General features: G+C 37.2%; 1 long non-coding RNA gene across 1 annotated transcript; it reads right to left on the bottom strand.

Annotated features, from left to right (window-relative positions):
* Positions 1–4744: 4744 nt before the first annotated feature.
* Positions 4745–11545, bottom strand: LOC128812472 (uncharacterized). Its single transcript, XR_008438726.1, has 3 exons — positions 10749–11545; positions 5595–5749; positions 4745–5446 (listed from the first exon to the last, which is right to left on the bottom strand). It is a non-coding gene; the product is annotated as an uncharacterized LOC128812472 (long non-coding RNA).
* Positions 11546–12128: the final 583 nt, after the last annotated feature.

Raw genomic sequence — 12128 nt, 5'->3', positions numbered from 1 at the left:
GGTTAGTATACCTAATTCCTTTTCAGTCTTGCCACACAGATCATATCTTTATATTTTTGGCATAATGCACCATTTCCCTGGAGAATCCTAAAGTTAACTCTGTCCTTCTCTGCTTTGGGTTGGAGAAGTCTTGCTTTCTGATCAGATTCTTACTAGTGTTTATCTTAATTTCCAAACCACCTTCAGGTCCTGAGTGTGATCACCCTTCCCTCAGAGCCAGCCACTAACACAACTAAATTGTGTTAGCAAATGTAATTTCTATAGTGGGTAAGAAGTTGCTTGTCTAGAACTTGTCATCCTTCTCACTGCCAGTTTTTCAAGCTGCTTTTATCCAAGTTTTATTTTTTTATATGTACACACACTGCAGTCCTTCACCCAACTTCAAACAAGCTCCATGGGGTATTTGTGTAGATTTCCAAGAGGAATGCTTTTCCTTATTTCCAGTGTCCTTGCTGTTACAAGTCTTGTGCAGAGAAAGCTGTTCACAGATCTTGTTACTAAATTACAGTAGCATTAACAACACATTTGTTGGATTAAGTTCTTTTTTTGACTCAGAGATGAAGTAACTGAGAGGTGTTTTAAACACTTTTATTCCATTTTCAGTCTCATGAGAAGGGTGAGACAATACAGATGTTATAATTCACACCATCACAATCAGAAGCCAACTATTTCCTAATTACAATACACTAGAAGTGTTTCTTGGCCTATCAGCTTTAGCCACACCATGCTGAAAATGCCTTAAAACCAATCATCTAAAATCACCCCTTGTGAGTCCTACTACAATGCACCTTTCACAGTTCTATTTCTCCAAAGTATCCAGTCTTATTTGCAAGGACATCCTTTGAAACTTGTTTCTAGCTCCATTTCTCTCTCAACCATGTCTGTCCTATTCCATGGCATTTCTAAGTCAGCATTTCTTATCTCAAGGTTTGCATACAGATGCACACTGTGTGAACCTTCTGTCAGGTTTTGAGAATTCTCTACAAATTCATTTCCCACACACATTATGGACACATGTACTTATAAACTTCCCTCACACAAAATCCCTCCCATGAAATCTAAAGCAGCACAATGCAGAAGATAAGGATTGCAAGCTGATTGGCCCTCATGGCTTAGTATGAGTACACCAAATGTGACACTTGTCATTGCCAGACACATCAAACTGCACTAACAGAGGAATATTTCTCCTCCCAACTGGCACAAAGCATGTGCAGCTGTGACCTCTTTTACCCAAAGGTGTCCTGACCAAAGGAGTTCAGCACACATTGGGCACAGGAGAGCCACTGCTGAAAACAATGATCTTCTAGGTTTGGCTAGATTTAGACACGACTTAATCATTGTCACCGCTTTTAATGAAAGGATGGGACCACAGTCAGGCTAAAAACGATTTATTGCTCAGGTAAACATCAGTCTCAGAGGCCGTGAGGTTTAGGAGGACAAGCATTCAGCCATAGCTCAAAGGAGTCACATAGAACTTTCTAACGCAATAGACAGTTGTTACAAGGTTTATTTTGCTTTTCTGACCATCATCTTTGCTTAATTTTGCTGCACTGGTTTACTTTTATCCAATGGGCTTCTAACTCACGGACACACATTTGCTTTTATTATAACTTCTAAACTCCCAGCTTACTCCATACTATTACATTGCTACACCATAAACCCTTCACCATCTTATCAATACAGTTTCTCACTTTTTTAAGGCATATTCTTTCTTATAACTACAGAAACATAAGTTTATAATTTTTCTGCTTAATGTCTTGTATTTTATGTTTACATCCATCTAAGCTTCTTCTAAGACTGTAAATCAAACTCTTCAGAAGTTTCTGTTTTTCCAATTCCCACAAAGGCTGTCTGCTGTTGAGTTATGGGCTACATGACCACTCTGAACAGTCTGTTATCTACTGTGATGCAAAAAGCACATCACACCCTCCCTCCTTGAACAGTCAGCTGAAAACATCAATATCTCCACCTAAGGCAGCGTTGGTATTCTCTACAACACTCTCACAATTGTAAATACCACAAAATATAACTTCAGGAAAACACCATTCATTTAAAAACCTTTTTTTTTTTTCATCTGAATAAAGGTATTTTTCCCTTTAAATAAATAAAAGAAAATCAGGAATGATACAAGAGAAATTTTATACTACATTCTGTAGTATAACAGCAACTTATCTAGTTAACAGTGTTGTACCAGCATATAACTGCACAAGATATTGAACAGCATGGTCACCTCTGGAGCTTAGAGCTGTGCTGCCAGCAAATCTAGCTGTAAGCCTGTCTTCATAGCATTTCATTGAATGACTAACCCAGAAACTTCTAGAGGATTTACCTGCAATCAGCCAGCTAACAGCAACAACAAAAAAAATCTTGTATTTTTGTTTCTTACATCGAATACAGTATCAGAAAAGCCTGTAACCCCAGCACAACAGTAGAATCTTTCTAATTGCCATGACTAGCTCCTCAAGATAGAAACATAACATTAAACTAGCTAGGAAATGTATCTTTTCCTTGCCTGAATTTGCCCCTCAAGGGGCCAGCCTGCTCCAGGCTGGCCAGAGTGCTCTCACAGCTCCGCTTCAATCAAGCTTGCTCTAGAGGGGAGCACAGGCTCCTTTACCAAATTATCAAAACAAAGTTTCTAACTCACCAGTTACCCTTCCCTCCTGCCCTAATCAGTGCCTCATGTGCCTGAGACTTGGGAAGATGATTCTTTCCTCTGTAAATACCTTTCTGTGGCCTCTAAAGAGACAAAGGAAACTTGTCACAAAGTGCTGGTTCCTATTTCCTGCCACCAGCTCAGCACAATTAACTCCTGACACCTGATATGATTCATTGCCTTGTTCTTAAAACACCACAGTTTCAGGTTGGTGCCGTGAAATAATATTTTCAAATTACAGCAGCAACTATTCATGCTATGGAAACGATAAAATTTCCACTCAATGCATGTTAATTGGATTATTATTTTAAAGTCGTGCTCACCACCCCCAGATTAATAACAAATGAGCTCCCTCTAATTATTATTAGAATAACTCACATGCAAATTAATGATTCGGCCATTAACACCGTGCAGCTGAATTGCCATTAATTCTCACATTTGAGCAAATCAGCTAATAAAGTGACAATTAAAAAAGGGAAATTCCTTTATGCATTACTGAATTCCTTCACTCACACCAAAGGCATACAACAAAGGACTGTTAAGCACTTTTTCCTTTTATGTTGAACTGAAATTATTCATCATTATCTGGTAAGAAATTTCTACACAAAGCTTGTAGGTCTTGTGTGTTTCTAGGTAGTGCTAAAGTGCAATCTTTTAACCACTGCTCATAGGGTACAGTGTAACACAGGCAGTCACAGACATAACATAATAAGAATAACTCAAACTTTTAGAAATAGTTGTTCTACAAGCAACAGCACCAAATAGTAGCTGTCACCTGATAACCATTGCAGGATTTTTTACATGTGAAGGACTTCTAAATCAACACAAACTATGCTTTTCAAAGGGATATAAGCTAATCCCTCTTTATAATATATTGAGACTGTACTATTGCACATTTATGAGCAGAGGAATTGAGTTTCTAAAATTGTATGAATACATTATAATAGAAGTAGAAAAGCTCTTCCTAGCTAGGCCCTCCACATCTTTCTGACACATTTACCAATCATTTACCCATTCTATAGTCATTCAGTAATTCAGTAAAACCCAATCATAGCTCACAGCCATCTTATAAACCTCTGAGCTTCTCAAACTTGTTTTGGGCTGAGCTTTCCTACCTTCCAAATCACAGGCATTCAAAAATCTAATGCACACATAAGGGAGACCTTTCCCTCCACCCTCACCTTCAACCCATTTCTTTCTAATCTCAGGTTTAGATCATAATTTTTGTACTCTGAATATAGCTGCTTTCATTACAGAACATACACTATTATCTTTATATTTCTACATTATGAAAATTGGAGTTTGCTGGAAAATGCAAGTGGCACTGCAGAAACCAATATCCATTAGTTTTCCAGGCAGAATACCCATGAACAAGAACATTTAAAAGATGCATAGCTCTGGATATGATTATGATGCTCTTCGATGCAGAAGGAGTAAAAGATCTCCCTGACTAACTTAAATTATCATATTGCTCACAGTAGCACAACTACATCATTTGATATTAATACCCTTGATGCTGATATTAAAATCATCCAACTGATGTAACTGAAAATGTTCAGCACCTCCTTCAGGAATGATGAGTAGCAGTGGTCAACATTTTCTACTGATTTGCTAAGAGCCATGTTTCCATGTGGGTTACCCAGTACTGCAATTTCAGTTCAGCACACTCTACAAATGCCCACAAAACCGTGGCCAGATGGGTAAATCAGTGAACTCTGTGCATGCTTTATTAGATTCAGCATTCTCAGCAGTTTGCAAGAGCAGGAATAAAGCATGAACACCAGCTACCCAACTCAGCATCACACCAGCAGAAGAACAGACACGGTCCATAGACTCCATCTGGGTACAAAAAAAAATAACAGGAATACTACCCCCACAACATTAAGTGGAAATATATAAATGTCTTATTTGTGTGACAGACTGGAATACATTCAAACCATACAGTGGTAACTGTGGTTTAGTCCATTTGTCCCATGTTTGATAAAGGCACTTCAGAAGACTGCCCAATTTACCTTTAGCCCTCAAGGAGTTTAGAGTAGTGCTAAGTAAAAACATCCTTGTTATCTGGTTTATATGTAATTTCTCATCTAAGGTTTTATTTCTTCCCTTTCCATAGGGCACTGCCTGAAGTACACTGCAAGTACCACACCCTTTTAGTCACACAGCTGCAACAGAGTCTTCTGCTCTTCTCCATGATCTGAGTGAGACAAGCTTAGGAACTCTGGTCGAAGCACAACTTGAACGCTCAAACCTGCAAATAAGTCAAAAGAATGGCAGCTCTTCATCACTGTAACCTCCTTCCTCCACCTGGGAAGAACAGTCACTGACATTAAGTGTCTTCTGGGAAGTAGAGGTGGTGGGGCAAAGAAGGGTTCAAAGCTACTCTAAGGAAAAACTTCTGGTTTTCCATTCATTAAAAAGGAAACACAGGTAGTTTATCTGATCTTCTTAAACCTGAACTCTGATTTAGCACCAAGAGCTTAAGATCACTCTTTCAGAATCCCTTCTTCAATAAAGGCTTTTATTTGGCATATCTGTTATTTGTGGTAAATTGTTCATTTCCTTCTCACCCCCCTCCTAATCAAAGTCAGCATGCAGTTGCAACACAGCTGAAGAAATAATCAAAAGCTTCTGTAAGTCAGGAAGAGTTGGGCCCCTGCTACTAAAACCTGCATGGCTCACAGCAACTAGAACTTTCACAGTATTTCTTGTGACTGTCTTGATAGAGAATTTCATAATCTGATGGTATTTTTTCCTATCTCTTGTTGTATTACCATGCCTCAGGTGCCCCTAAAAGAAGGAAAAATGAAAACCCCATCAGTGAGGACAGAAGTAAAGTAAATAGTTCTGTACAAAACAGTGAATGTACTTTAGTTTGGATTTCAGAAAGCCAGCATGGTGGGGCCATAGCAAGGAGAGCTAGAGGTTTGTGCCTCACCCAGGATGTTTCCCCAGAGCTGTGGAAGTCAGAGTAGAAGGCTGTATGCAGTGGTCCTACTAAAAGAGTAAGTTTGATGGACTCTTCCCCAATGCTACTTTCTCCAAAGTTTAAATTTCCTCCTGTTTTGCTGATCAATGAAGTGATTCGTAGGTCTGTAGGAAAAAGAAAAAATAAAACAGGAAACAACAGCAAAACAAACCTGATTTTGTCTTTTGATTGGTAGATCCAGCTTGAAAATTCATTGCTATTGAAACATTAATTCAGCTGAAACTACAGCATTTTAGAATGAGCTGGTCTTAAGTAAATGCTTTGCTTTGTTAAGGTATTTTTCAAAAGGAATTCTCTAGGAGTTTTTAAAAAGGCTAAAACTGGGTTTGGTGAATCTATACCTAGCTGCATTTCATCTTTTTTAAAACAGTTGTCTCAGTTAAAGAACATGTCTTTTACTGTGCTAACATATGGTATGATTATTTTAAACTCAGACAAAAACTATTAGGAATAGGAGCCTGATTCCTTATCCCTAATGGGATCTGAATTTCTGAATCACTTGTCTTCAGACTTCACTTGTGTATAACCTCAGTGAGTATTTCATCTTCCTTGTAAAACCTCTATGTAATGTAAAACACAGCTCTTGTTTAACTCTTCTTAGTAAGGATCTTACATGCTTGAAAAAAAAAGTGTGTAAGGTCTAGTTTTAACCATTTGCATGGGAAAGTTCAAGGAAAAATACTTAGAAGTAGCATAGCCTTAACAGTGATTTTCCATAATAGATTCATGGGAGGAGATTTTAGTACAGCATTCGAATATGGAAAAACTTGTATTAAGGACAAAGAAAATCGTTGGTAGCTGACAGTTATCAATAATCAAGGCAAAATTTTACTTGAACTCCTGTCCAAATCCAATCAGCTTCCCAGTCAAATGGTTATCTGTGGCTAGAAAGGTCAAACTGATGCTGAAGCAGCTTTGTGGCTGGATGCTGCCTTCTCTGGGCTTTGGCTTACAGAAACCTTGGCCAAATTTTAAACCTTTTAATAGAGATTGTTTGTAGGTGTGGCAGAGCTGGGTTCAGTGCTCCCAAACTGAATACAATAGAACCCCTTTTAAATATATTTCTTAACTGCTCATTAAATATTGGGCAAGGGTGTTTGTACTCAGTATAAGATGTAACTTGACTGGCACCTTTATTTGCAAGTATCATATAAGTATTACCAAACTCTTTTTCTGGTCCAAAAGTAAAAATTAAAAATAAATTTTAAAAAACTTTGCAAGAAGCTGACATCTTAAAGAATGGTAAAATTTAAAAATAGGGGAATGGGATTATTTTGAACTGCAGAGTAGAACATGAAATATGAGCTGCCTTTAATCTGAGAACTGCATTAAAACCTGGTCTCCCTTGCATCCAATCCCCTTCAGCTGCTGCACTCCTGGAATCTTTCAGAGATCAGAATTTTCAAGCTGTCTTATATTCCTTGCCTGCCTTTGTTATGTTTGGTGTGAAAACAAGATGGTTCTGGAGAAAGGAGTGTTCAGGAAGTTCATTTGCAACAGTATTAACTAAGCCTTTGCCAGTACCAGAGCAAAAAATCACAAATAACAAATTCTGTTAAACTGGCTTGTAGTGTTGTGTTATAAAAGTCATACCTTTATCCTAAGTGTGCAACCCAATGTTTTGTTTAAGAGAGCTGTTTCTGTAAGGAGAGCTTTTCTGAGAAACAAGGGATAGCGTTTTTGGGGTGGGAAAAAGGTCAGCTAAAAAGAGTTCTGAATGCCAGGAATGGGATATTGATTTTTTTTTCTATGTAAAATCATTCCTAATGTGTTCTTTCCAACCAGTGACAAGGCTTCTTCTAATCACTGTCTGAAGAAAATGAATGAGAGGCTACCAAAAAATCTCTAATATGGGAAAAAAAATCTCCCTTTGGGGAAGAAAAGGTTTTGATTGTGGTTAAAGGTGCTTTTACTGACTGACTGTTCAAGTAGATGTAATTTCTAATTACTTTAATTATCTCATCAGTGTTATAAAGCTGGAGCTATTTTAATCATGTGTATAACCGATAAAATTATTTTTAAGATTCATTATTAAGCTTACATCCAAAAATACAAACCTATAGTCCTTCATTAGTTACTGTATTTAGTGATCTTTTTGACATTAAACTTCATTGACTCTGTACGGAGCACTGAAAACACAAGCTCATCAGGTGAAGAAATCTTCTGGCTTTTTCTTTTTTTTTACTTTATGTATGTGATTTATTGTCTTTTAAGATCATAATAAACCATTCTCATTTTACTAACACAGTGCTGCCATTCACCCAGTGGCTCCTGACCCAAACAAGCACTATTTGATCTTGGACTTAGCAGCTATTTGGTTTAATTATTAAAAAGAAAAGAAAAGCTACAGCCAGGATTGAGCCTTTATGTAATTGAGAATATTACATTCATACTGGATGTTCTGTAGGAGAAGACAGACCATTTATAGGGATAATTAAAGGATTCATCATGATTAATAACACTTCCATGAAGAGCAGCCAGTTTCATGGGTTAGACTAAGCCACTCTTGGGCTGCAAGAGTAATTATTGGGGTTTTGCCACATTTGAATAGGTCTGGAGTACCCTGACAAAGAAAAACATGAATCCCTGTTTTAATGGAATGCATTGTACGTCTGGAAGCTGCCCTGATGAATTGTGTTTGCAGGAAGAGGAAGTGAATGAAATTCACTGTCAGTGAATCACAGAATGTTATATTGATTCCAGTGCTGGCATATAGAATCTATACAACTTCTCAGTAGGTATGGAAATCCACACTGCAAATGAAGATTTAATAATTGTTATGGAGCTATCACAAGTGAATTAAGCTGCTCCTGAAAAGCTTTTAATTCTCAATTGATTTCTGCTTTCTCCATAGCAAGATTCATGCTGTCTAGTATTTTAAATACCAATTTATGTCCCCCCTTTATTACAAATGGTTCATATCCATTAGAAATTTGCCAAATATTTCTTTAAATTATTTTTCATTAATACCTGCAGAGTTGGGAAGGAAAGAAATCTGAAATTACTAGATAAAGCAAACTCGAATAGTTAAATATCCACTGTAAAATTAGGTTTTGAAATGACCACAGAACTTGAACAATCAGTGCTTCTATACATTTCTGCAGCCTCACTGAAATATCTGTGGCTTCTTGAAACAATCAGATATAGTCTTAAAAACAGAAATGGAAAATATATACTCAAAAAAATGTGCAAGTGGCTGATAAATAGATATTGGTAGACATCCCTTGTGTGACCTTAGAGACAATGGGATTTTTCTACACCATTCTTTCTCACAAAATAAACAGCAGTAGAATCATTCATTGGTTTCTTATATTTCATCTTCAGAGGTGAAATATCAAGAGATGCAGAATTTTGCTGATGACAGGGTCATGGGGTTTGCACCTGAGTCACCTTTGTTATGTAATATGAATGATTCTAAAGGTTTAGGTGAACCAGCTTGAAGATGCCAATAAGACCCAAAAAACCATTTCTTTCTGAGGGTTGCAGACTGGAGCCTTCTGTGCCTTTTTAAATATCTATTTTTCTGTATCTTATTTTGATACTAGATAAGATTTATTCCAGTAAATATAAATACTATGCTTAATTGTGTGCATTCTACTAACTATAATGTCAGAGAATTACTCATTTTTTCAAATCTGCTAATTCCCACTTTCTACTTTGTCACTCTTTTATAACAGAAGCCCTCTAACTGTGCATGTTTATAGACTGAATATTTTAGTCAATAAATGTTTTTATTGACTTGCAGGGAGTTCAATATTTGGTTAACATAAAAATGGCTTGTGGGAGAACTCTGAGAAGTGACTGAACCCTATAAATTGGGCAGATAAATGTTTACAAAGTCAGAAATGCTGAGAGAACAGCAGAGTGAGAAGTTTAGTCTGCTGTGTCCTGAGTCTCCTTTTGTCCCTGATGGAAGACATCTCTCTACCCTGCTCTTTTATCAAATGGATAAGGATTTCCAATTCAGTATTTTTCTGCCATTAACTCTCCTGGAGTGACTTTAGGTGTGACAGTTTGTGCAGTTCGAGCATTAAGTTGTAAAGGTGTTAATCTGGGTTACTTTGGGAACCTGCAATATAAACTCTCTCAAATAAGACTTCTCTAGAAACAGCAATGATCTCGGATTCAGGGCAAACTACTGAAGCAACTGTTCCATGAGACAGCAGTGAAAATATTGTTAAGTCCTTTGTGCACAGTATGGCATTTTCAGAAAGCACAGAAACTAAACTAGAATTTCTAGTTTCATGATAATACATATTCCAGCTTAAACTTCTGAAGATAACTGACTGGTTAAAAAACAGTTTATGAAAATGTATAGCAGATTTGGAAAATAATTTTTTTTTTTTCCTATCTTGGCTGCTTTTCTTCAGTACAGTGGCATGGTCCAAAAAAATCCTATTAAATATTTGGATTTGGAAGCCATGAAGAATAAATGCTACTTCATGGAATCCATGCCCTGGAATGCTTGAGTTGGCTTGCAACTTACAAATTTTCCTTGAATCTAATAAATCAGGTATATTCTTTGACTTTCTGTAAAATCCCCAATGCATCCTGAGCCTAGGCCTCTGCCATTTGGTAAAGTATTAATAGACAAAATTCTGCATTTACCACCTTATTAAAGTACAACTAATCGAAAAACCCTGTGCATCATCCTGAATATTCTTAATAGGATATTTTTCTTCATGGGATTTGCAGTGCTTATAAAATAGTTTTATTTGTGAGTCATGAGTTGTTTTTTGAATTCTCTGTCAGGGTGCTTTTTTGCTGAATCTTCGGAACAAAATAGCAGAAGAAAATTACTTCATTTCTAGACTTCATTTTTAAAAAATGTTGTAAGTAAACCAGCAGGAGAAATGAACCCCACACAAATAATTTGAGAGAACATCTCACATTGTGCTAAGCCTCTGTAAACACGAAAGGCCTTCAATTACAATATTTTCTAGCCATTATTCTAATTAGTTGTTTCATGGCAGTTTTATTCATGAAGGGCACCACATAGAGTGGAAGGTTTCCTACCTGGCTGCTTTAGGGGTTTTTTTGCAAAGGTTTTTTTGGAAGTTTGTTTTTTTTTTTTTTTTTAATGTGGAGTGGAAGGTTTCCTACCTGGCTGCTTTACATTTGCACTCCTCAGCTGCTAAAAATGGGGATTTGCCAGCTGGAAGGACACGCCTGAAGTGTGCTCTCAACAAGTTTTCCTCCTGCAAGCTGGCTCCTTAGGGAATGAGTGTCTTTAGATGGTTCTTTCTTGTTGATGCTGGTTTTGGGTTTTTTTTTTCCGGGACCCAAAGGTATAAAATTATCATTACAGTCTGGTTGATACTGATGAACAAATCTTTTTACTTGTATGTTTCATAAAAGCAAGCACTCTTGCACTGGCTGTTAGCAGAGTAAGTTTCCCACACTACGTGGTCCTCCTGTGACGTGTGCTGGGATAGCAAGCCAAACCTTATCTCCACAAATGAAAAACATTCCACGAGCTAATTGAAAGGAAACATTAAATGCAGACTGAATTAAACAGGTAGAGCTGCACCATGAGGTCTGATTTTTAAATATGCTGTGAAAGGGAGTAACACCCTTAACTGAAGATCGATTTTTTCCTTATATAATTAAATTTGACACAAAAGGTCATGTTCATAGAGCCAAGGACCTCTGACTCTGGAGGTTCAGAGGATGCCTTGGGAAGGTGAGGAACAAGTCTTGTTCCTGCAAGCTGGCTCGTTAGGGAAGGAGTGTCTTTAGATGTTGTAAGTTAAAGAAGCTGTTGATGGTTCCTGCAGAATCAATACTCAGATAAGGATGATTGTTTATAAATGTCATGGAATTCTCCCAGTTCCCAAAGGATAAACCTAGTCTGGCTAAGAATCTTATCTGCATGAAGGCTTCTCTTCCATTACCCAACTTCTGTTCCATTACCCAACAAACGAGCTGCCTGAGGCTGAGCAGAGAATGTTGATTTACAAGTAGCTGGGGTGGTGTCACAGACAAGGAAAATTGCCATGCAACAAGCCACTGTTCCAAGAGTGGTCACACTGTGCTTGAAATAAGGATTTCATTCAAACTTAATGAGTTTTCTGCATGCTGGTTTCAACTAAACTGATTAGAAATATGTGTTTTGGTTTAACAACTGTGCTGCAGGAGAAGCATTTATTACATAGCTGTTGAAGTGGCTGTTTTCTTGATTATTTGATATTTCATGTCCAATAATAAAAATGGATGTAATCTAAATGCAGAATCCATCCTACTTAGGGCTCATAATGAAATGCTTTCCAAAAATGTTTATCATAACTTCCCAGTGTGGCTTGTGGCTAATTTAATCAAATGGTAAGATCCTTCTCCTCTCACCTGTGTCTGCAACAGATAAAATTGTGAGAGGGATATTTTGCTTAATTAACCCTGTAATTCTTACATTTGGGTTAATTAGCATCTAAATTAAGGTTTCTTGTGTATCATATGCTTGGTGCTGTAGCCTATTCTACACAATTT

This window comes from Vidua macroura, chromosome 10, assembly GCF_024509145.1.
Source record: "Vidua macroura isolate BioBank_ID:100142 chromosome 10, ASM2450914v1, whole genome shotgun sequence".
Taxonomy (NCBI): Eukaryota; Metazoa; Chordata; class Aves; order Passeriformes; family Viduidae; genus Vidua; species Vidua macroura.
The sequence above is the reverse complement of the archived record's forward strand: the minus strand, read 5'-3'. Positions and strand labels throughout refer to the sequence as shown.